Consider the following 25,386-nt stretch of genomic DNA (forward strand, 5'->3'; position numbering starts at 1 on the left):
GTCTGGATTAAAATCACACGACGCACGACCAGGACAGTCCCACGTTGAATACCGGGCGCACTAAATTCCCTGCAGCCAGTGACGGCCAGGAGGGGGCGTGTCATCACGAATTGACACGATGAGTCGGGGGCGGAGGCTCCGCCGAACCCCTGAGACCGGCTCACCGAACCCCGGTTAAGAACCACCGAGCTCAAAAGAATCGCGTCTCCTTTCCACTCTGGCGCGCTGAGATGACGTCACCGCCCGTTCGCCTTGTCATTATTATAAAGCGTCTTCCCTCCACATCGGCCACGCCGCTTCGTTCACTCAAACACCTGTGGACGCCGATTAGCTGCGTAAAGACGCACGTGACTCTCATCGTTAGCTGCAGCACCGGGCACCGGTTACCGGTTACCGGTTATCGGTCACTCACTGGCTCACATTGAAAAGTAGCACAGGATGAACTTCTGCGTGTTTCTTTTATTTTACATTCAGGTTGGATTTTGTTTTTGTGCGCCGCGGAGATTTTCGCTGCGCAAAGACCGCATCAGCAGTGCGCAATTGCGCACGCGCGCAGCTTAGAGGGAACGTAGGTCGTGCCTAACACCTCAGTGCAGTTTGGTGCTTCATTCAATGGCGAGCTGTAATTAGAAATATGCATTGGCAACAGTAACCGATGATATACATGTTTAGAAATTCACCTCGCCAGAGTCGATTAAAAGATTTACAGCCTTTTCTCGGCTTGTAATGCAACATTTTTATGAACCTAATCAGTGAAGTGAAGTCCCTGCCTGAGATCCCGGTTATTGCACCAACAGCACGGAGAGAGAACGAGTCACTTATAAAACAGACACTTCCTCGAGCAGCTTCGTCACATTTACTCAGACAAACGGCGAGCCGGGAATCAAAGCGGGACCGTTGCTTCACACCACAGAAGAAGAAAAGGGCGTCGTGATGTCGGTCACAATGGAAGGAAACAGTTTGGACAGAGATTCCTTCAGCATGTAAACAGGCTAACAGAAACATCCATGTCGGATGAAGCGTGGATGCAGAACGTCTGAGGAGCCTGCTGATCTGGAACAGACAGATAAACCCTTCACTTTAAAGTCATGCATTCAATGCACACGTTGGTGGAATGAATGCATGAATGAATGAATGAACGAATGAATGGTACATTTTAGCAGGGCGTGCTCATGAAGACAAACGGACATTTTATTGTTGCATTGTTTATGGGAACCAAAAGGATGTGCAACAAGGACCTCATTTCCCATCATCCTCTGCAACGATGGCCCCCTAACCGAGTCGTCCTTCTAACGGGCAGGTCGTGTGCTGCTTCGGCGTCGCACCAGCCGTGTCCCACATCTGGTCTCCTGCCAGCCCAGCAGCCTCCTTCGCGTCATCGGACGGCACCTGGGCCAAGGCGAACAAGGACGTTTCATTTGTGCGTGCCTTTGTCACAAAGCAACCCAAACAGGCCTCACTTAACCTGAAATTGAAGGTTTATACAACAAACGGAGCAGAAAAACACGCTGAAAGCTCCTCTGGCATCATCACACTTCTGCACCGCCGTAGTGACCAAACATCAGCGTCAGAGTCACGCTTCTGCTCGACGCACACCTTTCACCTTTCACCTTTCACCTTTCACCTGCTGTCGGGGCTTTTTTGTGTTTGTGCTGAAACCAGGCCGTCTTCAACAGTCGATAACTAAAGAATGGAAGGAGGTAGAAACAAACAGTTTCTTCCTGATGAAAGAAGATAATTCCCTCTTTCTCCTGGAGGTTCATTGGCTGGCAGTGAATGAGTTAAAGACATGCGCTAAGTAACGTTTCGAGCTTTGATATGTTTAGAATCTCTGAATTGAATGGCTGCTAATGGTTTCTGTTGATCTGTGACTTCTCATTGGACGAGCAGTAATGACATATATGTGTGATTTAATCTGCGTGCTAACTTAAGACGGAATGTAAAATACTCCTAAGAATGTACACAGATAATTATTAGTCGGACTGATTTCATGTACTCGTGTGCAGTAAGGTGAAGATGAAGTTATTTAAATCACGTCTAACCTTCACTGTCCCTCTTATTGCCTCATGGTTGAATTTTTTATTTTTTGGCTTGACATCGGGGCGGTGGTGGCGCGGTGGTTGAGAGGGTCGTCCTATGATCGAGAGGTTGGCGGTTCGATTCCCGGCTCAGGCGCATGTGTGCGCTGTCGTTGTGTCCTTAGGCAAGATATTTCACCCACATTGCCTGGGCGCATGCGCACGCGGCGACCAGCAGCAGACTACAGTTATAAAGTGTAACTGCTGTAAACCAAATTGCCCTCCGAGGAGCAATTAGTATTCTGAATTCAAGCTAGGCTTCTTGTCTATCGTAGTGTTTGCGGTCATTAAACTAAATTACTTCCTATGAGTATCTAGGTTCAGTGGTAGCGGTAGCAGCTCTTTCACGGTGGCGCAGCGGTAAGCGCTGTTGCCTCACAGCGAGATGGTTGCAGGTTCGTCTCCGACTTGTGGCCTTTCTGTGAGGAGTTTGGTCTGTACTTGTATGGCACTTTTCTATCACGATCTAGTACTGAAAACACTTATACTAGACCGCATTCACCCAGTGGTGATGACAGACAGCACCTGCTGTTTATTGGAGCGGCAAACATTCACACAGCCAATGGGAGCAATTTGTTCTTCTGTATCTTGCCCAAGGGTTAGGGTAAAGCATATCATCTACCGAATCACCCCTGCAAAGTTCACAGAATACAGCAAAACGTAAGGCTTACAACTGCCCTCTCAAGGGCAATATTACTCATGGTTGTGACCTCTAACAGGAAAACAAACTGGTTTCTGTTCCTGCTTGATGAGTGCTGGGCCCAGTTTCACTCGCTACGGCGTGGAGAGAGACAGAAAACATGACTGGGATGAGGCAGGAAGTGAAACACAGCATGCAGAGACAGGAAGCGCTGACCGTCGGGGTCAAAGCTGACCGTCGGGGTCAAAGCTGAATCCAACTCTCTCGTGTCTCCAACTGCAAGTTGGACTTTGTTAGTGCCTGGTGATGTTGAAGTCATCAAAGCGCCTCATGCATGACAATCAGAAATGGACTTTCCATTTATCATGACTTAATTATCATATGAGAATGCTACTTAAAGATAGCTAAAATACAAATGTAGAAATATAATGAACAAAAAACAATCAAACAGTGAATGACTTTTTAAATACATCTATACGATGCCACTGATTATAATTATTGATGATAATCTATGCTATCTAATGAGAAGGTGTCTTTTCTTCATCCTTTCTCTTCCACACATTAAGACAAGGCTCCGGGGCACGTCTCTCTTTCAGCGCTCTTCCATCGCCAGTTGTTGCTATTGGGAGCAATTCAGCTCCTGATTGCAATTCATGCTGCTGGAGAGAAAAAGCAGTGAAAAAGCTCATTTGATGAGCCATTATTTCCTTCAAGTCCTATTTTGAATGAAACACCTGCCTGAGAATGACTTCATTCATCTGAGCTCTCTTTAGCTCTACAGCTGGCAGCGTTTGGCCTAATACAGGAGGAGTAATGAGCAGCCTCTCTGAGGGCGTCTGCAGACGGGGAAGTGGTCACACCATGGCTCCAAATACATGTTGTATTCATATATGTACCAGTCATACTGCAAATACCCCATAAGACTCGAGCTACACACCAGTGTTGCTTAGCATCATTAGCACTAGCAGCATTGTTTAGATGACTCCAACTGTAAACACGAGTTGGTTCTTCTGAAGGAGTCGCAGTCATTACAATTTGAACCTTTACTTTACAAACTCCTGCTTTTGGCGTTTCCATCATTTCATTTTCCAAACTACTTTTTCCTTTTGAGTAGGTCTGGAGGTCATGATGAACACATGAATCTGAGGACGCATCACCATCACTGAAAGGACTGGAGACACGCCTTCCATCAACAAGCAACCTTTCTCCAGTTTTCCGGTTGGTGCAGGTGGAAATTCTGAGCTGAGTTGATGTCTATTCATGGTAAAAACCACATCATTGGTGGTTGCAATCAACGGTGGGTTAGTAGACAGTGGGTTGGTAGACGGTAGGTTAGTAGACAGTGGGTTGGTAGACGGTAGGTTAGTAGACAGTGGGTTAGTAGACAGTGGGTTGGTAGACGGTAGGTTAGTAGACAGTGGGTTAGCAGACAGTGGGTTAGTAGACGGTAGGTTAGTAGACGGTAGGTTAGTAGACAGTGGGTTAGTAGACAGTGGGTTAGTAGACAGTGGGTTAGTAGACGGTAGGTTAGTAGACGGTGGGTTAGTAGACGGTGGGTTAGTAGACGGTGGGTTAGTAGACAGCGGGTTAGTAGACAGCGGGTTAGTAGACAGTGGGTTAGTAGACAGTGGGTTAGTAGACGGTAGGTTAGTAGACGGTAGGTTAGTAGACGGTGGGTTAGTAGACGGTGGGTTAGTAGACAGTGGGTTAGTAGACGGTGGGTTAGTAGACGGTGGGTTAGTAGACGGTGGGTTAGTAGACGGTGGGTTAGTAGACGGTAGGTCAGTAGACGGTAGGTCAGTAGACAGTGGGTTAGTAGACAGCGGGTTAGTAGACAGCGGGTTAGTAGACAGCGGGTTAGTAGACGGTGGGTTAGTAGACGGTGGGTTAGTAGACGGTAGGTTAGTAAACAGCGGGTTAGTAGACAGCGGGTTAGTAGACGGTAGGTTAGTAGACGGTGGGTTAGTAGACGGTGGGTTAGTAGACGGTGGGTTAGTAGACGGTGGGTTAGTAGACAGTGGGTTAGTAGACAGTGGGTTAGTAGACAGTGGGTTAGTAGACAGTGGGTTAGTAGACACTGGGTTAGTAGACAGTAGGTTAGTAGACGGTAGGTTAGTAGACGGTGGGTTAGTAGACGGTGGGTTAGTAAATGGTGGGTTAGTAGACGGTAGGTTAGTAGACGGTAGGTTAGGAGACAGCGGGTTAGTAGACAGCGGGTTAGTAGACACTGGGTTAGTAGACAGTGGGTTAGTACAGTGGGTTAGTAGACGGTGGGTTAGTAGACGGTAGGTTAGTAGACGGTAGGTTAGTAGACAGCGGGTTAGTAGACAGCGGGTTAGTAGACAGTGGGTTAGTAGACAGTGGGTTAGTAGACGGTGGGTTAGTAGACGGTGGGTTAGTAGACAGTGGGTTAGTAGACAGTGGGTTAGTAGACGGTAGGTTAGTAGACGGTAGGTTAGTAGACGGTAGGTTAGTAGACGGTAGGTTAGTAGACGGTAGGTTAGTAGACAGCGGGTTAGTAGACAGTTGGTTAGTAGACAGTTGGTTAGTAGACAGTGGGTTAGTAGACAGTGGGTTAGTAGACAGTGGGTTAGTAGACGGTGGGTTAGTAGACGGTGGGTTAGTAGACGGTGGGTTAGTAGACGGTAGGTTAGTAGACGGTAGGTTAGTAGACGGTAGGTTAGTAGACGGTAGGTTAGTAGACGGTAGGTTAGTAGACAGTGGGTTAGTAGATGGTAGGTTAGTAGACGTAGGTTAGTAGACGGTAGGTTAGTAGACAGTGGGTTAGTAGACGGTAGGTTAGTAGGCGGTAGATTAGTAGACGGTGGGTTAGTAGACAGTGGGTTAGTAGACGGTAGGTTAGTAGACGTAGGTTAGTAGACGGTAGGTTAGTAGACAGTGGGTTAGTAGACGGTAGGTTAGTAGACGTAGGTTAGTAGACGGTAGGTTAGTAGACAGTGGGTTAGTAGACGGTAGGTTAGTAGACGGTAGATTAGTAGACGGTGGGTTAGTAGACAGCGGGTTAATAGACAGCGGGTTAGTAGACAGCGGGTTAGTAGACAGCGGGTTAGTAGACAGCGGGTTAGTAGACAGCGGGTTAGTAGACAGCGGGTTAGTAGACGGTAGATTAGTAGACGGTGGGTTAGTAGACAGTGGGTTAGTAGACAGTGGGTTAGTAGACAGTGGGTTAGTAGACAGTGGGTTAGTAGACAGTGGGTTAGTAGACAGTGGGTTAGTAGACGGTAGGTTAGTAGACGGTAGGTTAGTAGACAGTGGGTTAGTAGACAGTGGGTTAGTAGACAGTGGGTTAGTAGACGGTAGGTTAGTAGACAGTAGGTTAGTAGACGGTGGGTTAGTAGACGGTAGGTTAGTAGACGATGGGTTAGTAGACAGTAGGTTAGTAGGCAGTGGGTTAGTAGACGGTGGGTTAGTAGACGGTGGGTTAGTAGACGGTAGGTTAGTAGACGGTAGGTTAGTAGACGGTGGGTTAGTAGACAGGTTAGTAGACGGTGGGTTAGTAGACGGTGGGTTAGTAGACGGTGGGTTAGTAGACGGTAGGTTAGTAGACGGTAGGTTAGTAGACAGCGGGTTAGTAGACAGCAGGTTAGTAGACGGTGGGTTAGTAGACAGTGGGCTAGTAGACAGTGGGCTAGTAGACGGTGGGTTAGTAGACAGTGGGTTAGTAGACAGCGGGTTAGTAGACAGCGGGTTAGTAGACAGTGGGTTAGTACAGTGGGTTAGTACAGTGGGTTAGTAGACGGTAGGTTAGTAGACGGTAGGTTAGTAGACGGTAGGTTAGTAGACAGTGGGTTAGTAGACAGTGGGTTAGTAGACGGTAGGTTAGTAGACAGTAGGTTAGTAGACGGTGGGTTAGTAGACGGTAGGTTAGTAGACGATGGGTTAGTACAGTAGGTTAGTAGGCAGTGGGTTAGTAGACGGTGGGTTAGTAGACGGTAGGTTAGTAGACGGTAGGTTAGTAGACGGTAGGTTAGTAGACAGGTTAGTAGACGGTGGGTTAGTAGACAGGTTAGTAGACGGTGGGTTAGTAGACGGTGGGTTAGTAGACGGTGGGTTAGTAGACGGTGGGTTAGTAGACGGTAGGTTAGTAGACGGTAGGTTAGTAGACAGCAGGTTAGTAGACGGTGGGTTAGTAGACAGTGGGCTAGTAGACAGTGGGTTAGTAGACGGTAGGTTAGTAGATGGTGGGTTAGTAGACGGTGGGTTAGTAGACGGTGGGTTAGTAGACGGTGGGTTAGTAGGCAGCGGGTTAGTAGACGGTGGGTTAGTAGACGGTGGGTTAGTAGACGGTGGGTTAGTAGACGGTGGGTTAGTAGACGGTGGGTTAGTAGACGGTGGGTTAGTAGACAGTGGGTTAGTAGATGGTAGGTTAGTAGACGTAGGTTAGTAGACGGTAGGTTAGTAGACGGTGGGTTAGTAGACGGTGGGTTAGTAGACGGTAGGTTAGTAAACAGCGGGTTAGTAGACAGCGGGTTAGTAGACAGCAGGTTAGTAGACAGTGGGTTAGTACAGTGGGTTAGTAGACGGTAGGTTAGTAGACTGTGGGTTAGACGGTGGGTTAGTAGACGGTGGGTTAGTAGACGGTAGGTTAGTAAACAGCGGGTTAGTAGACAGCGGGTTAGTAGACGGTAGGTTAGTAGACGGTAGGTTAGTAGACGGTAGGTTAGTAGACGGTAGGTTAGTAGACGGTGGGTTAGTAGACGGTGGGTTAGTAGACAGTGGGCTAGTAGACAGTGGGTTAGTAGACGGTAGGTTAGTAGACGGTGGGTTAGTAGACAGTGTTTGCTGTTGAAATGTCCCCTGCCTGCTGAAAACGTTAATAATTCATTATTGCAGTAAAAACATGCTCGAGTCCGTTTTTCTGAACTCATGGCTGATTGGCTTTTTTCTTTCAGCCTCTTCGGTTTTTCCTCCTGTGGCTTTATTTTTCTATTTCGTTGCTCTGAATTTATTTTCAATGCTATATTTAAATGCTTTCAAGGACTGGGAACACGGCGCAGCAAACATCACGTTAATTCACATTAAAAGTTGTTGATTTAAAACATTTCAGCGTCACATGGAATGATTGGAGACCTTTAGAGACATCTGCAGCGTCCGCTCTGATGAAAGTGAAGCGTCTTATTGTGAAAGCCTGCATGGGGGCATTCCTGCTGCCCTCCAAATATGTCTTCAATTAATATTTTATTCACGGTGTTATAAAGTTTCTTTGCTAAGAACATTCATTAATTTGAATTTTCCTATCGCTTTGTCCGGCATCGAGTCGCGGGCCAAGCTGGAGCCTATCTCAGCAGTCAATGGGCGAGAGGCGGGGCTACACCCTGGACAAGCCGCCAGTCCATCGCAGGGCAACACAGAGACAGACAATCAGCCACACACACACTCACACCTACGGGCAATTTAGTGTCACCAATCAGCCTAGGCTGCATGTTTTTGGAGGTGGGAGGAAGCTGGAGAACCCGGAGAGAACCCACGCAGACACGGGAAGAACATGCAAACTCCTGTTGGATTCGAACCCGCGATGGCTGTGAGGCAACAGCGCTTACCACTGCGCCACCGGGCCGCCTCATTAAGAACAATCAATCATAATAACTTTCTTTCAAATGGCTTCTCCGTCGATATTTCCAAGCCCAAGGGGATTGTTTAAGTTTCAGCCTCTGTCAGGCCACAGAGAAAAACTCCTCGAGCCCTCTATTCCCACAACATAAAGGCAACCAAGGAGCCCCCCCAGACTGTCAGGGACACTGGGGGATTTAGTGGATTTTGATTTGCTTGAGATAATTTGTTCGGTGAATTCATCGCTGCTTCCGCTGGGCTCTGCTTTGGGGTTTTTTCGCTGCTTTTGATTTGTCGTGAACCAGACTCCCCCCGGCTGCTCCCAGGCCGGGCAGCGCAGGCGAAGCTTCCTCTCTGTGCTCATGACTGACGGCAGCCCGCGTGCCGTCCCACGCCACCCAAGGGTCTGACGGATCCAAGTGAACGGCCGTGAAACGGGAGGAAGTTTGTATTCCCCAACCCACACCTAGAACGCATTACGCAGAGAAAGGCTGCAGATGGGAGGGAGAGGATGGAGAGAGAAATCGCAGGATGACCAAATGTCATGGATTCCTGCCATATTTAGACATCCTGTCAGAATGACAAGGCTAATAGAGGAAGGTTAAACAGAAGTAACATCTGCACCTTAGAAGTTAGTGGATGCATCTTCTGGTGTGCGTGAGGCCGGGGTGCTTCCATGCTTCCAGTTCGGTTCAGTCTGCTTTTTTATTTTATTTTATTTTTCTAACCTTTTCGCAGGATTACACCAAATCCTCCGTCTGATGAAGTAAAGGAGTCAATCTGGAGAGAAGCACATCCAGAAATGTCAAATGAAGTCCGTGAAGTCCATGTTGTTTTGATGCTTCATTTATTCAGCCAGTTCTGTGTTCCTCCGTTTCCTCTTCCTCACTCCCGTCTCTGTTCATGAATCTGCTCGAGCCAAACGAGACGCACCTGCTCCTCATCCCTCATCAACCCGGAGTCTTCATGGACTCTGCTCTCCCTCAGTTCTCTGACACAAGCAGCAGGAGGGAGGAGGCAGTAATGATGAGAGGTTGGGATCTCTTGCATTACATTAAACATTGAAGCCGGTAGGGAGACATCAGTCAGGGTGATGCGAGGGATCCGGCGGGGGGGGGGGGGGGGGGGGGTGTCATTGGGAACACCAAAGGAGAGTGATGAGGGCCGAGCTGAGGTGTCTGGGGGTACAAACAAACGAAATACAGGTTGTGTCGTGGCAAAAAAAAACAGAAATAAAGATCTGAGTTTTAGAGTCGTCTTTTATCTCATTTTATTAAATGAGCAATTAATCAGAGCAGCTTTGGGCACAAACACGTGGCGGCGCCATGGGTGTGCAAAGATTCAACGTTAGAGTACAGTATTTATAAGAACGGTGTCGACATCTCAGCATGGGGGGGGGGTGAGAGGTTCGGTGAGGGCAAAGATAAGAACATTCATATCGGTCGGTCGGGGAAGCTCAACGACCACTAACGTTACCGGTCGAGCACAATAAGCATCGTCGACCTATGAATTCATTTCGATATTAAGGTCGGGTCAAGGTCGTTGAGGAAGGGTGTCCTGGTGACAACGAGACAAGTTTGGTCTCGCTCCTGTTCCGTTTTCCGTGCCGCAGCAGTCTTTTCCGTTTGAGCATTCTGGGATTTCAGCCCGGTCCATCTTGTGTTTGGTTGCATGCCTCGTTTTGAATTGTTACGGATAAAGTCACAAAGTACCATAAGAACGGGGCAGGAGACAACACGTGAAAGTCAGTATTTGCATTATTGACTTTTCCTTTTCTATACCCTGGATTCACCTCCACAAGGTTTAATGCCTCACCGACCTTAATGAGCTCAGTCTTTTTCAAACTTTGCAAACCGTGCACCGTAGGTGAATCTAGAAAGAAAGAAAGCCTTTAACAGCAGTAGCCATTGTTGCCAAAGAGCAAGAAAACAGTCAACGCGAGCCATTTTGGTGCCCTAGGCGAGATTATGATTTTGCGACCCCCACCCCCCCCATACACGGCAAACATAATATATATAAAACATTAACAACAGCCATAAAAGTTTAATTATTCTTCAAAACAACTAGCACACGCTACACAATACAAATAATAATAAAATAAAATAAATAAACAGAAATAAAACAGGGTTACTGTTCAGATTCTGTACTTGTCCTTTTTTTTATTTTCAAGGCAGAGCATGAGGAAATGGTGCCCGTCGGGGTTATAAATTATAGCTATTATTAGTTATTCCTTTTTGATTAATTTATTTATTTAGATATATATATTTTTTTCGAGGCTTGGAGTGGCACCCCCTCCAGCAGGTGGCGCCCTAGGCGACCGCCTAGGTCACCTATGCCTAGCACGGGAGATATGCACATGAGCGGCACACATATCAGGCGTGAGATAAAACAGGAATAGCTCCGTCATTCACAGTTCCAATGACTCATAGGTCACGTTTCAATTCCCGGACGAGCCCCCATTTGTGTTACGGATAAAGTCACAAAATAACACAAGAAGAACGGGGCAGGAGACAACACGTGAAAGTCAGTATTTGTTTGATATGTTCCTAAAGGCCACCCACAAAGTTCCTCTCGGCGGCATCGAAAACACAAAACTCGAACAAACTGAAATGCGGCACGTCTCACGGTTAATCCGCCCAAACCTGAGTCTCCTGCGCCGATCACAAAGAAGCAATTTCCAGCCTCTTTCCTTTTCTCCTCCTGAAGGTTGGTTCTGTCAGAGTCCCTTGCGTCATAGAGGCTGCACAGATCAGCAGGTCAATGTTTTGTTCTCCACCGGCCACTCCGGTCATCCGCCATCCTCTGCCGTGCCGTTGCGTCGCTCTCCTTTATCTCCTTTCGGTGATTACCAGCAGGTGTGTTTGCTCCCACACCTGAATCCCGTCTGGGACCACGCCCAGTGCTGTCCATGCAGGGATCCACAGGGTGGGGCAAAAAGTCCACATTACACAGCAACACATCCTGCACATCAACAATTCAAACAGTGACCCTGGCCTCCAAATCAGTTCGCACATCACATGATCAAAAGCAAAAAGTGAACGCTAACTTTTCCGTCTCTGTCTCTGCATCCTGAGATCCACATCGGGGACCAGTGGAGCCTGATCCACATCCCAGATCAGTCGGGGGCAGTGAGGCCCCTCTGCTGCCCGCAGGCTTTCAGTTTGTTCTTTCGGCTGTGCGTGTCTGTTTGTAGATGAGAGCCACGCCACCCCATCCCGCTTCGGTTTTTTAATCTTCAGTCTTTTTTAGTTGGAATTTTGTGTTGTTAATTATTAATGAGGTTCAGAATGTTCCCTTTTTCTCGGGTCCAGACAGCGGTCCGGTACACGATGCTGTGTTTTCGGTGCTTGGCATTCTTTCTGTTCTCTTGATGAAACACTCTCGTGTTTTTTCTCCAGCTGTTCTCAGATCAGTTGTACTACTGCAGTGCAGTGTTACCCTCGCCGAAGAGGAGGCGAGGGTATTGCAATTGGGTCCGTTTGTCTGTTTGTCTGTCTGTTTGTCTGTCTGTCTGTCTGTTTGTCTGTCCGAGCGCATAAATCAAAAACTAGTAACCCAATCGACTTGAAAGTTTTACACAAGCAAGGTTCTGTCCGTGGCTCGGTCCTCCCCGAGAATGGCGTTGATCCGGATCTGAATCCAGATTCTAGAATAATTTTTTTACATCTTACATCTGGAATCGTGCCTCTGCTGTAAACTGCCACTTTAAGAGGGAGGGACACGAATGGCATGATGGGAAAAAGAGTCCAGAAGGAGTCTTGTAGTACGTTCCGGAGCAGCAAGCTAGAGCAGGTTTGGCCCCTCTGATCCGGAAGCCCTGTTTACTGTCTCACAAGATCCAATAGTCTATTGGAGGCGGGGTCTGCAATTTCTGATTGTCTTTATAGTTTGACTCTGTTTAAAACTTCCTCAGGCTTTGGTTGATGGTGTGTGTGTGTGTGTGTGCGGATCCATTTAAGAAGGGAGAAGCAGAACTGGACCTGGAACCTGGAGGCCAGCTGGGCCGCCTCTGTGTGGGTCACATGACTTCTCATCGTGGTTTGTGACTCGGGGTTAAACTCCATTGCCTGGAATGAGCAGCAGAGTCATGTTTCGTGCTTTCAGCTTTAGAACGGCGTTTCCTTTTGCAGCACGTCTGACAAAGCGCTGTCCCGTCAAACCGGCCTGCTTTACGATGGCCGGTGAGAGCGGTCGCACCGCAGCTGAGCTCCTGGCGAGCTCCCGCATTCCACCTCGATCACAAGAGAAAACAACATCTTCTTCTGAAAACCTTCCCAAAAATACTGAACTATTTCGTGCTGATCTATGCAGCAACTTTACAGGGATTAAATTTCATCGAGTCCCAGGAAGTACATTTACCGAGGACATCAGAAAAAAATGGACCATTTCTGTGCGCCGCTACTTCTGCGCATTTTAAAACTCTGGGCGATTTGAAGCGGTTTCACTCCAGGAGGAGAAACGCGCACCAGCTGGACGGGAGGACAGTAAGGAAAATCATCTGTTTGAGTTTACTTCTGTCTGGAAATATACACCCAAACCCGGGACCAGGAGATGCGAATTCTACTTTCACGGAGACGCCGTTCGACTCAGCCTTCGTCGACGCTCACAACATCTGGAGCAGCAACACGTGGAGCAACGACACGTGGAGGACGTGCTCCGAGGACAACCCGGCCAAACGCGGCGTCGCCCACCGCCGAACCCCCCCAGCAGCAAGCCGGAGAAGGAGCAGCGCAAGCGTTCTCCCTGTTTTCACTTCCGGCATTTCGCTCCGAGGAACGCAGTCGAGGCGCGACGGCGCGTCACGGTTTTCCCCCGCGCAGACACCTCACGTTGACGGTGGGGGCTTCCCTCCCCAGCCTGGTAACACAGGCGAGGTCACATCGATCAGAGGCCTCAGAAACGTGGAGTATTACTCCGGAGTTTTTCGTCACGACGCAATGCCTGAAAACAATGGCTGCACCCCCCCCCGCCCCAGTTTGGCCATTCCCTTTGTTTACAAAGGATACCGCCACCCCAGCACCCCCCTCCTCCCCACCCGCCCCTCCCTACCCCAATCACCGGTCCCATTAATCGGAGTACCTGTGGACAATAACCACTCACCGATACCCCCTCCTCCCCCCAGCGCCGCCCCAGAGACGGTGAATAACAAAGGCTTCTACTCCACGGAAGATATGAATAACATTTTCTCGGGAAGAGGTCTTCACATTATTCATCTCAACGTGAACAGCTTGCAAGTCCAAGATGTCCGAGTTAACATTGATGTTTGGCAACGGTAAGGTGAGAATCCTATCCTTTTCTGAAACCAAACTGGATGATTCTTGTTTTTTTTTTTTTTTTTTTTTTTGGAACTGGATGATTCTTGTAAAGACACTAGGTGCGTTTACATGGACAAAGTTTCTTTATTGCGATCAGAGTTCAGAGTAAAATTGTGATCCGATGCGCCGTGTTCATGGACCCTAAAAATCCGATCCGATTAGGATTTGCGTGTTCATGCATCACACTTTTGATCGGAACAGAATATTCTGACATGCGCAGTTTGACCAAAAGCACCGGAAATGGTAGAAGAAGAAGCGTAGCGTAGCGACTTCCGCTGTAAACAAATCATCGCTCCGCGCTTTCCTGCCTGAAACGTCAGCGTTATTTTGGTCGTTTTCCCCGTTTGCGCTTTTAGTTTCCTCCTTTAATGTCTCCGGCAACATGTTTGTCTCAGATATTGACCAGTTCTGTCTTCCACCTTTAACTGTTCCTCCTATACATTAACGGCATGAGTGCTGCCTGTAACTGCAAATTGTTCCTGTTTGCTGATGACTCAGCACTCCTGATTTCGGGAGAGGACAAAGTGCAGGTTGAGGAAGCTCCCAGCTCTGAGGTCACCAGAATCCGTACTTGGCTTACGGATAACAAACTGTCACTACATCTTGGTAAAACGGAATCTATTATTTTTGGGTCAAGACACTCCCTAAGTGAGATAAATGTTAATGATTTCAAGGTCAGAGTCGATAATACAGTAATCTTGAGCAAATCAGAGATTACCTATTTGGGCTGTGTTCTTGACAAATACCTGTCTGGTGATAGTATGGCAACTAAGGTGATCAAAAAAGTCAATCAGAGAACAAGATTTTTGGGCAGAATGTCTCCTTTTGTCTCCGGACGCTTGCTGGATCCCTCGTTCAGCCCCTCTTTGACTATGCTAGCACCTCCTGGTATTCCAACATCAAAATGTCCCACGAAAACCAGGCTCCAAACTTCCCAAAACAAACTGATTCGGCTACTCCTCAATCTGGGGCCCATGACCCACCTTCTTCCTGGACATTTTGCTAGCCTAAAATGGCTCAGGGTAGAAGACAGGGTTAAACAGCTCAAAATGGGATTGGCATTTAAAATAGTCAATGCAGCTCTGCCCTCAGTCCCCTCAATCCCTGCATACCTGAATAAACACCTCCACAGATTTAGTGACACCCACAGCCACAACACTAGAGGGAGCTCAAACAACAACCTGATTACCCCCTCCTATAGGACCAACATGGGTAAATCATCTTTTTACAATACTGCCCCCTAAGGGTGGAACGGTTTGACTCCTGCCCTCAAAACATGCACCTCTTTGGCCTCCTTCAAAACGGCCCTAAAAATACACCTTTTAGGGGGACAGAAACGGAGATAGTCATCACGACTCTCTCCGGATCAAACCCCCCCTCCTTTTTTTTGTCCACCTATGTTGCACGTATTAATTGCTTTAGTAATTTATTGTAATTTATGTAAGTATTTATTGTCATTTTGCATCAATGGTGTAATTTATTTTAGATTAATTGTTAGTTTGCACTGGCGGTGTAAAAACATTTTATTTTTGTTTTTCTAATGTTACGTTGCATCAATTGTGTAATTTAATATTGGTTTTATTAGGCCCGAGCGCCTATTCTAGGCGTAAGGGGCTATTGCTTTTGCAACGCAGAAGACAAGTTGACGAGCGTAGCGAGTCAACCCTCGACAAAGTTGACGAGCGCAGCTCGTCAACCCTCGGCATCCAACTTTGCCATGCTGTTGAGGACGACCAACACACTCACGCACACACACACCGACACTCAACAGCACACACACACACCCCGACACTAAACAACACACACGCACACACACAGAGATCCACAAACACGAGTTGACGAGCGCAGCGAGTCAACTCGTGTTTGTAACTGTCTTCCGATGGTTGACGAGCGCAGCGAGTCAACCATCGGGCGACCAACACACCCACGCCCACACCCACGACACTCAACAGCACACACACACACACCCCGACACTAAACAACACAGACACACAGACACACACACACACACACAAACACGAGTTGACGAGCAAAGCTCGTCAACTCGTGTTTGTGTGCCCCCACAGACGCGTAGCCCTCGTCGAGACCATTCCGAAAATGTATTTTGTGTAGAAATCGCACACTCAGAAAAAAAGTTATATTGTTTTTGCAAAAATTCTTTATTCTTCTTTATTCTTTGTTCTGCTGTTTAAACGGCAATTTGACCCCCTGAACATGCTCGAAAACTCACCAAACTTTGAACCAAGCTCAGAACCGGCGAAAAATTTATTATTTTATGTGTTTTAAAATTGGGCATGAAAAAGTGGCGCGCTAGCGCCACCTACAAAAGTCACAATGCATTGTGCCTATGGGGGGTCCAACGCCAACTTTGTCGGACAGCCACGAAATTCGGTACACACATGCGTCAAGTCAGGGCAAAAAAAAAAAAAATTTATGGCCACGCCCCCAGACACACAGGAAGGCGGCCATATTGGATTGAATTTTAAAAACTGCTGAGTCAGCGTTTGCACACACACACACTCCAATCCAAACCAAATTTTAAACACTTATTGACCCTTCCTACCTGGACACTTTAAAAGTGAAACTTTGACAATCAGCCTTACAGCGCCCCCTAGAGAACGATAACAAAAATTGAATGGGAATTAAAAAAATACTTTGCCAGAAATGATTGAAACTTACCAGAAAAGTCCCTCATGTGGTCCCGATCAAAAAACACAATCGTAACCACGCTGTTGTTTTTACGGTGTTGCCGTGGCGATGGCAACCCCTCCTATGGGGAGGGGTCCGACCCCAACTTTGTCGGCCAGCCACGAAATTCGGTACAGACATGCGTCATGTCAGGGCAAAAAAAAAATGTATTGTGGCCACGCCCCCAGACACACAGGAAGGCGGCCATATTGGGTTGAAACTTAAAAACTGCTGAGTCAGCGTTTGCACACACACACACTCCAATCCAAACCAAATTTTAAACACTTTTTGACCCTACCTACCTGGACATTTTAAAAGTGAAACTTTGACAATCAGCCTTACAGCGCCCCCTAGCGAACATTAACAAAAATTGAATGGGAATTAAAAAAATACTTTGCCAGAAATGATTGAAACTTACCAGAAAAGTCCCTCATGTGGTCCCGATCAAAAAACACAATCGTAACCACGTTGTTGTTTTTACGCTGTTGCCATGGCGATGGCAACCCCTCCTATGGGGAGGGGTCCGACGCCAACTTTGTCGGACAGCCACGAAATTCGGTACAGACATGCGTCATGTCAGGGCAAAAAAAAAATGTATTGTGGCCACGCCCCCAGACACACAGGAAGGCGGCCATATTGGATTGAAACTCCTGATGGCAGATAATCCAAATAACGATTTGACTAAACTGTAAGCTACTAATGCAGCTCAAATCTAAACACTTGCGAAGCACTCAGGACAAAAGCGGCGTGCGTCGGCGGGTCAGCTCAACGGCCTGTCGGCCGGCGAGGGCCTACAACGCCGCTTGCGGCTTTAATTTCTTCTTCTTTATTCTTTATTCTGCTGTTTAAACGGCAATTTGACCCCCTGAACATGCTCGAAAACTCACCAAACTTTGAACCAAGCTCAGAACCGGCGAAAAATTAATTATTTTATGTGTTTCAAAATTGGGAATGAAAAAGTGGCGCGCTAGCGCCACCTACAAAAATCACAATGCATTGTGCCTATGGGGGGTCCGACGCCAACTTTGTCGGACAGCCACGAAATTCGGTACACACATGCGTCAAGTTGGGGCAAAAAAAAAAATAAAATATGGCCACGCCCCCAAACACACAGGAAGGCGGCCATATTGGATATAATTTTAAAAACTGCAGAGTCAGCGTTTGCACACACACACACTCCAATCCAAACCAAATTTTAAACACTTATTGACCCTTCCTACCTGGACACTTTAAAAGGGACACTTTGACAATCAGCCTTACAGCGCCCCCTAGAGAACAATAACAAAAATTGAATGGGAATTAAAAAAATACTTTGCCAGAAATGATTGAAACTTACCAGAAAAGTCCCTCATGTGGTCCCGATCAAAAAACACAATCGTAACCTTGTTGTTGTTTTTACGGTGTTGCCGTGGCGATGGCAACCCCTCCTATGGTGAGGGGTCCGACGCCAACTTTGTCGGACAGCCACGAAATTCGGTACAGACATGCGTCATGTCAGGGCAAAAAAAAAAGTATTATGGCCACGCCCCCAGACACACAGGAAGGCGGCCATATTGGATTGAAACTCCTGACGGCAGATGGCCATATAATCGAAATAACGATTTGACTAAACTGTGAGCTACTCATGCAGCTCAAATCTAAACACTTGCGAAGCACTCAGGACAAAAGCGGCGTGCGTCGGCGGGTCAGCTCAACGGCCTGTCGGCCGGCGAGGGCCTACAACGCCGCTTGCGGCTTTAATTTCTATTTGTATTGTTAAATTTGTATTGTTAATTGTGGATGATTTATGTACGAAGGACTTTCAACGGAAACAAGACCGCAAGGGCTTTTTAGAAATGCTCCTCTTAGACAGGATGTTTGACTTTATTTGTACTGTAATACATGCTACTGTTTGACTGTACTTGTACTCCAACATTCTATCTAATAAATATATTCATCATCATGACAGATGTTGGGACCCTCACAACTGCATCATCATCATCATCATCTTCATTGCGTTCAGCTTTGTCCTTGAAGCTGTGAACTGAGTCTGTCTGCTCACAGAGGTGATATTATGGCTCTCATTTTTATTTCTATGTTGATTTAAGTAGGTAATAGAGGAAACGTGTAAAACAATATCAAATTGACTTTAAATGGAAACAAACAAACAAACGATGTAAAACCGATGCTCTCAAACAAGCAGTCGTCCCAGCTGCTTGCTGGTGGAGAAGGATGTTCTCAGCTACAGCTGGACGTCTCATTGGCTGTCCCAATGATCGCCATGGTGACATTGCTTCAGACAGGCTGGGATGGGGTTTCTCTGTCATCCATGCAGCTTCCTGTTGATTTCAGGGCTCTTACCACTGGTAACTGGTAAGTTTCTCATTTCACTTAGAGCTGACTCAGGGACTAGTGCTCAGAGTACTGCAGCTGATACACACTTTATATATCTCCTGTTGATGTTTACAGGTTGACGGGGCGGAAGCAGCAGGTCTCTGACCACCCAAGCTGCTACTTCAAAGCAGGAGAAAAACAAACGTCCAGAGCAGAAGTCTGACAGAGATGCAAATACAATGACTTCCGGTCCGTTGTTCTTCTTCAAGGTTTGTGACCTAAAACAAACCTGGAATATCAAAGGGAGAATTTTCTGCCTCTGTCTGCGTCGGCGAGCTTCTTCCAACCTCGCCAGCTGTCGTTGAAGACTCTGCCAGACACCTAATGAAGATGGTTTTAAAACCTGGCAAGAGGCTTCGCGAGGATGAGGAGGATGAGGAGGACGAGGAGGACGAGGAGGACGAGGAGGACGAGGAGGATAAGGAGGATGAGGAGGACGAGGAGGGCGGGCGTTTCAGGTTATATTTAGGCTCTGCCTGACAGCTGAATTCCCTTTGCTCACTATTCTTTCTGACATCATGTATTGGTCGCTGCTGCAGACTGAAAGTCCAGCTGGCAATGGGGCAGCCCCCGCCTAAGCTGCCCCCACCTGAGCTGCCCCCCCCCCTGAGCTGCCCCCCCCCCTGAGCTGCCTCCCCCTGAGCTGCCTCCCCCTGAGCTGCCTTCCCCTGAGCTGCCTCCCCCTGAGCTGCCTCCCCCTGAGCTGCCTCCCCCTGAGCTGCCTCCCCCTGAGCTGCCTTCCCCTGAGCTGCCTCCACCACAGTCCAGCTGTCAGCAGCGGATCATCACCGGACCCCTGCAGGCCATCGTCGATACGATCTCCCAACTTTTCATTCCGCCTCAGAAGATCTATAACAATCAGATGTTACATCTCGAGTTCTTATCCCTGCGGAGCCGCTGCTATTGACCTCTCTTTTATTGTACAGCCTCTGTTTTGCCCCAGAATAGAATCCAATCCTACCCAAACCGCCTGGTTACAACCTGGCTACTGCCTGGTTACAGCCTGGTTCTCTGGGGGGGGCTGACAGGTTTTTCATCTTCTAATGCCGATCAATAGCTGCAGTCAGACGGGAGGAGTCTGAGGCACGAGCGTCGTTTCACTCAAACAAGGAGCCCTCAAACAGCGCTCTACAACGGCCAGCGTGCACTGATTGGAGTGCATGTATCCAGATAATGTATGAGCATGCACGCACACACACACACACACACACACGGTGGGAGGCTAGAACTGCTCGTCTGTACTGCGGCGCACATAGCCCTGACACTTTTTGTCACCGTCAATGAAATCCATTAATAATGAATATTAATGACACACACACACACACACTCACACACACTCACACACACTCACACACTCACACACACACACACACTCACACTCTCACACACTCACACTCACACACACGCACGCACAGGAGAAGCGCTATGACTATTTGGCTTTAAACTTAAGGATCTCACCAGTTCACCAGTGTTACATTTTATTTTTGCAGGAAATGAGTCTGATTTTTTGCTCAGGGGATGCTCACATGACGGGAAATCGTGTTTGTGGTGGATTTATTTGACTAAAGGTTTCTCAGAATTTATAAATATGAATTAAATTTGGCAGAAATCCGGTAATCAGTATAAAAATAATCACCAAGAAGTTAAGAGCAATAGAATAAACAGGACAGACACCAGCTGGCTGAAGGAGGAAAAGGTCCAATGAAATCCATCCACTCATCCATCCATCAGTCGATCCACGCACCCATCCACTCATCCATCCACCAGTCGATCCACCCACCCATCCACTCATCCATCCACCAGTCAATCCACCCACCCATCCACTTATCCATCCATCAGTCGATCCACTCATCCATCCATCAGTCAATCCACCCACCCATCCATTCATCCATCCATCAGTCGATCCACCCACCCATCCATTCATCCATCCATCAGTTGATCCACCCACCCATCCACTCATCCATCCACCAGTCAATCCACCCACCCATCCACTTATCCATCCATCAGTCGATCCACTCATCCATCCATCAGTCAATCCACCCACCCATCCATTCATCCATCCATCAGTCGATCCACCCACCCATCCACTCATCCATCCATCAGTCGATCCACCCACCCATCCATTCATCCATCCATCAGTCGATCCACTCATCCATCCATCAGTTGATCCACCCACCCATCCACTCATCCATCCACCAGTCGATCCACCCACCCATCCACTTATCCATCCATCAGTCGATCCACTCATCCATCCATCAGTCGATCCACTCATCCATCCACTCATCCATCCATCAGTCGATCCACCCACCCATCCACTCATCCATCCATCAGTTGATCCACCCACCCATCCACTCATCCATCCATCAGTCAATCCACTCATCCATCCACTCATCCATCCATCAGTCGATCCACCCACCCATCCACTCATCCATCCATCAGTTGATCCACCCACCCATCCACTCATCCATCCATCAGTTGATCCACCCACCCATCCACTCATCCATGCATCAGTCGATCCACTCATCCATCCACTCATCCATCCATCAGTCGATCCACCCACCCATCCATTCATCCATCCATCAGTCGATCCACCCACCCATCCATTCATCCATCCATCAGTTGATCCACCCACCCATCCACTCATCCATCCATCAGTCGATCCACCCACCCATCCACTCATCCATCCATCAGTCAATCCACCCACCCATCCATTCATCCATCCATCAGTCAATCCACCCACCCATCCATTCATCCATCCATTTTCTTGTCGATGAGACGACAGCATCTGCAGCCGCTTCCCGGGTCTGCTGGAGCCGATGCTCTCTGGGTTTGCTGCAGGCTAGAGGAGGGCTACACCCTGAACAAGGCGCCAGCTCATTGCAGGGCCACATGAAAGACCAACAGACACACACACACCAAGTCAGACCCGGGACCTTCTTGCTGTGAGGCAGCAACGCTTCCAACAAAAGTCACTCCATGGATTAAGAATTTGATGTCAAACCTTTGTCCCCGTGAAAATACTAATTTTAATTCAATTCAATTCAGTTCAGTTTTATTTATATAGCAGAAGGAAGTCATCCCAAGGCAGTTTACAGGATTAGCAGGGAAATACAGAACCCAACTGGACCCACAAGAGCAAGAACTTTGACAACGGAGGCTAGGAAAAATGTCCCTTTAACAGGCAGAAACCTTGGACAGAACCTAGGCTCATGGTGGAAGGACATCTGTCTGACCGGCTGGGTTGAGAGAGAGAGAGAGAAAGAGAGAGAGAGAATGGCAGGTCGGAGGAGAGTCAGAAACAAGGAGATGGCTAGGGAAGAGAGAGCAAGACAGAGCAGGAGCAGACAAAAACAAGATGTACAAGACTCATTTTAAAAAGCCTTTCACTCTAATAAGATTCTTCCTGCAGTGCAACAATCCAGCTGTTGGCAGGAGTTTTGTCTTTTTGCACAACAGGAGACGTTCTGCTCCGGCTGTCTCGCCATCACTATTTGGCCTTCGTCAAAGTTGCTTGTCTTCTTCCCGCTTGTCCGTGGTGAAAATGTCACGGCTGATCGGTGTCGACAGGCACGGTAGCACCGGTACGGCTTCCTCGGCCGATCAGCACATCAGTAATAATATCTATTAATAAAACCACGGGACTCGACAGGCTGCCTCCGAGTCTGACTTTCATTCATTCAGTCGTCTGACAGTTTCTTTATTCTTCCAAATTCCACAGGCCAATCGTCAGGATTAAAAACAAGTCATAAAAAGAAGGCAGGGAATGCTAAGCTGTGATTGGTTTAGATAAATGGACGTTCACAATGAACTGACTGAGAGCACAAAAGCTGCGCTCTGCATTATGTTTCTCGTCAAGTTTAATAGCCGGGACTTAATTTAACAAGAAATACCGTCAAGTGCAATCACATCCTTCAGTGGGCGTCCAGTCGTCAGCCTGCTCGCGCCAGATGTTTTCTTCCAAGACATCAGCTCCAATGAAAGGTGTGTTTGAGTGAAGACTTGCTGGAGGTGTGAGAGGGAAGGAGCTTCTCTGCGTTCATTGCTGCTTTCTCCTCGAGGCAGCGGAGCTGGAAGTAGCAGGTTCCTACCTGGGCCTGGTCTCAACACCTGGAGCTCTGCTGACGGCCTCCTTCACCATTGCTGTGGTTCAGTTTCACATTTACAGCCGACAACCTTTCCTGAGTTCTTAGGGTGCGTTCCCACCGCGCCAAGAGGACTCGGTTCCTTTGGGAGCAAATTCCTGCATCTATAATTTGTTGAAAGGTCTGCGTTCCCACTGTGATTTCTTCACGGAACGAACTTTCGGAGCAGCGCCGCGTGGCTGAAAAGGGCGCTCGTCGATTGGACAAAGTAGGAGGGGAAGTCCCGCCCTCTCCCATGTTTTTTTTTTTGAGTGCGCCGTTACGGCTGCTGCTCCTTTAGGGAGGGAATCTCATTTAGTTCTGGCCTAAATCATAAATGTTACACAACGCTAGTCGTTTTTAACAAACACAAAGTCTCTGGGATCCGTAAAGTCTCCGGATCAGTTCAGAACAACGGAATGAGAAACTATCGCTGCTGATCAGCTGATTCTCTGCGCTGGACTGTTAAAGCTCCGTGGAGCCGCAGGGAGAAGTCGCGTCAGTTACCGGTGATACGTAGCTGGTACTGAAAAAAATATTAAAGTATGATAACGCATATTTAGTTAATGAAATCTACACACAGCAGTGCATATTTCACCACTTTTATTTTTTTTGGAGCAGCTTGGAGTGCTCTGTACTTCCTCTTCCGGAGACGCACCGCGTAGAGCAGGGGTGGGCAAACCTTTTTACTTGCGGGCCACAATGGGTTCTAAAATTTGACAGAGGGGCCGGACCAAGAACAGATGGATGGAGTGTTTGTGTGAGCTAATATAAATGACACATGAAAGCTATTGCATTAAAGGATTTGGCCTTTTACAGGTAGCATTACAGGGAAAAAGACAAATGAATGAGGTTTAATTATAATACAATTTTATTTAATGATATAATTTGGACAAGCTCGGCGGGCCGGATTAAATAGCCCAACGGGCCGCATATGGCCCTCGGGCCTGGGTTTGCCCATGCCTGGCGTAGAGCGTCACTACGTCACTACGTACGTTGCTCCGTCCTTTGCTCCGCCGAAAGGGACCGAGACCCTCCTTTTCAGGAGGACTTTTTTGATCCTCTCCAGAGTCCGGATGCGCGTTCACACCGGCCCAAACGGAGCGGATGATGATGATGAATATATTTATTAGATAGAATGTTAGAGTACAAGTACAGTCACACAGTAGCATGTATTACAGTACAAATAAAGTCAAACATCCTGTCTAAGAGGAGCATTTCAAAAAAGCCCTTGCGGTCTTGTTTCCGTTGAAAGTCCTTCGTACATAAATCATCCGGATTATCGGAGTAAAGGAACTCTGGTCCGTTTTAAAGGGAGCAAATGGCGCAGTGGGAACGCACCCTTAAAGTCTTAGTTCCAGTCCATTGCCATCCATCCATCAGAGTCTGCGAGGTTGATTTATGAATAGGAGTTGGATGTCCAGTCAGAGTTCAAAAACCAGGTAACTGGTTTTTGAACTGGTTTTTGAAATTAGATCAGCCTTTGATGCTCGTTCCTCGACCTTTCAATCAGGCAGACAAATCCAAAGGGAACAGGCAATCAGGCAAAAAAGCTAAACAAAACAGGCAGGGCAGGTAGACATGCATCAAAATCCAGCAAGAGTGCTAGAGAGTAGGAACAAGTCACTCAGGATCTGGCAAGGGCGTGGTGTCAGAGCTGAGTATATGAAGATGATGATGAAGGAGCTGGGAGACAGGTGGTCACGGCGACACAGGTGATGAAGATGATCAGAAGACCTGGCTGGAGACAGATCTGTGGAGACAGGAGATGTTGAGCAGGACTAAACTGCCGCTGCGACACACCCTGAAGCCATTATTGATACTTCATTGACTCCTTTGAATCATGAAATCAGGTCCATTTGTAGTGTAATAATACAAATGATGTGCAGCAGGTTTCCCTTCTTCACAGGGAAATGAACAACGACGAAATTAGATCAGCCTTTGATGCTCGTTCCTCGACCTTCAGTTTGCCTTCAGGGAGAGGATTGTTGTTCAGAGATCAGTTTGAGGTGGACAAAAAAATATTTTTTTTGTCCACCTATGTTGCACGTATTAATTGCTTTAGTAATTTATTGTAATTTATGTAAGTTATTTATTGTCATCTCGCATCAGTGGTGTAATTTATTTTAGATTAATTGTTAGTTTGCACTGGCGGTGTAATAACATTTTATTTTTGTCTTTCTAATGTTACGTTGCATCAATTGCGTAATTTAATATTGGATTTATTTTTATTTGTATTGTTTTTTGTGGATGATTTATGTACGAAGGACGAAGAAATGCTCCTCTTAGACAGGATGTTTGACGTTATTTGTACTGTAATACATGCTACTGTGTGACTGTACTTGTACTGTAATACATGCTACTGTGTGACTGTACTTGTACTCTAACATTCTATCTAATAAATATATTCATCATCATCAGCAGCAGCTCTAGAAACAAAACGCGACTGTTATTCTGCTAACAAAGAGATCAATGTTTGTCTGGAAGTGGGTTCTCTCCTGGTTCTCCCCGTGTCTGCGTGGGTTCTCGCCGTGTCTGTGTGGGTTCTTTCCTGGTTCTCGCCTTGTCTGCGTGGGTTCTCTCCTGGTTCTCGCCGTGTC

This window comes from Brachionichthys hirsutus, chromosome 14 (genome assembly GCF_040956055.1).
Source record: "Brachionichthys hirsutus isolate HB-005 chromosome 14, CSIRO-AGI_Bhir_v1, whole genome shotgun sequence".
Classification (NCBI taxonomy): domain Eukaryota; kingdom Metazoa; phylum Chordata; class Actinopteri; order Lophiiformes; family Brachionichthyidae; genus Brachionichthys; species Brachionichthys hirsutus.